The sequence below is a fragment of the Semicossyphus pulcher genome, unplaced genomic scaffold (assembly GCF_022749685.1).
Source record: "Semicossyphus pulcher isolate SPU_LCO1_2020_fin unplaced genomic scaffold, fSemPul1.0.p SCAF_90, whole genome shotgun sequence".
Taxonomy (NCBI): Eukaryota; Metazoa; Chordata; class Actinopteri; order Labriformes; family Labridae; genus Semicossyphus; species Semicossyphus pulcher.
In genome coordinates, this window is record NW_027211771.1 from 70,001 (window position 1) to 72,076 (window position 2,076).

Consider the following 2,076-nt stretch of genomic DNA (forward strand, 5'->3'; position numbering starts at 1 on the left):
AGCCGGGTAAAAGCGCGTCGCACCAGGGAAGGTGAAGCTGGGAAAGTTCCCAGCTTCTCCCCTTCTCCCCGTCAAAACACTTTGACAAATTTCAGCATGCTGCTTGTTTTTCGACGGGGAGAAGGGGGGAAGCTGGGGAGGCTCCCTGCCTCCCCCTTCCCCTCAGCGCCCCCGGTACTACTCTGGAGGAAGAGCAGGCGCGGCGAAAAACTGGGTTTCCGATTTCGTGCGAAAGGTCGCTTGCAGAACCCGGTAAAAGCGCGTCGCACCAGGGAAGGTGAAGCTGGGAAAGTTTCCAGCTTCCCCCCTTCTCCCCGTCAAAACACTTTGAAAAATTTCAGCATGCTACTTTTTTTCGACGGGGAGAAGGGGGGAAGCTGGGAAAGTTTCCAGCTTCCCCCCTTCTCCCCGTCAAAACACTTTGACAAATTTCAGCATGCTGCTTTTTTTCGACGGGGAGAAGGGGGAAGCTGGGAAAGTTTCCAGCTCCCCCCCCCCCTTCTCCCCGTCAAAACACTTTGACAAATTTCAGCATGATGCCTTTTCTTCGACAGGGAGAAGGGGGAGGCTGGGGAGGCTCCCTGCTTCCCCCCTCCTAACGCTGGGCCCCCGGAGGCCTCGGCATTGGCCCGGTGGCCCCAGTACACAGGCCTGCAGGGGACTGGCGGTGAAAATTTCGCCACAAAACACCCGCCAGCATACGCTAGCTCTCACATGGTAACGGTTTCGGACTCCTATCTGACTGATTCGACGCAGTCATGTCCCCTGACTCTGGGAGACCCGGGATGAGCCCCCCGGAGACCCAGGCTGGGTCCGGTGGCCCCAGTACACAGGCCTGCAGGGGACTGGCGGTGAAAATTTCGCCACAAAACACCCGCCAGCATACGCTAGCTCTCACATGGTAACGGTTTCGGACTCCTATCTGACTGATTCGACGCAGTCATGTCCCCTGACTCTGGGAGACCCGGGATGAGCCCCCCGGAGACCCAGGCTGGGTCCTGAGGACCCAGCCCTCACCCCCTGGAGGCCCTGACCTAACCTTAACCCTAACCCTAACCCTGGGCCCCGGAGAGACCCGGGCTGACCCCACCGGGGACCCAGGCTGAACCCCTGGAGACCCAGACTCAAGGCCAACCCTAACCCTAGGCCCAGGATGAGCCCCCGGAGACCCAGGATTAGACCGATGAGACCCTGGATCCCCAGGCTGACCTCTCCTCTCTTCTCTCCTCTCCTCTCCTCTTCTCGGAGACCCAGGAAGAGGCCCTGGATCCCCAGGCTGACCTCTCTCCTCTCCTCTCCTCTCCTCTCCTCTCCTCTCCTCTCCTCTCCTCTCCTCTCCTCCCCCCGGAGACCCAGGAAGAAGCCCTGGATCCCCAGGCTGACCCAGCAGGCCCTAACCCTAACCCTCAGCCTGGTGCCAATCTCCTAACCCCTAACCCACCTCCCGGCACCCTGCCCACCTCCCGAACCTGCGGACCCACTCTTAAGCACACTCCCTGGGATACAGCAAGTAGCAGCAGCCCCCAGAATCTCGCGCCCCTGGTACCATGATTTTTTTTTTTTTTTTTTTTTAATTTTATTTATTTTTGTATTATTATTATTTCTTTAATTCTTCGTGCCCCTGGTACTACACTGCAGAGGCTGCATAAAGGTGGGTTTCCGGTTTTGTGCAAACGGTCACTTGCAGAGCCGGGTAAAAGCGCATCACACCGAGGGAGGCGAGGCTGGGGAGGTTCCCTGCTTCCCCCTTCTCCCCGTCAAAACACTTTGAAAAATTTCAACACGCAGCCCTTTTTTTTTCTTCTTCTTCTGGGGACGTCCCTGGAGCCCTGACCCTGCCCCTCAGCCTGGTGCCTGCCTGGTGCCTTTTACCCAGCTCCCACCTCTGGGCACCCCGCCCACCTCCCGAACCTGCGGACCCACTCTTAAGCACACTCCCTGGGATACAGCAAGTAGCAGCAGCCCCCAGAATCTCGCGCCCCTGGTACCATGATGTTCTATTTAAAAAAAAAAAAAAAAAAAAAAAAAATGATTGTTATTTTTTTTTTTTTTTCCCTCTCTCTCCGTGCCCCTTGT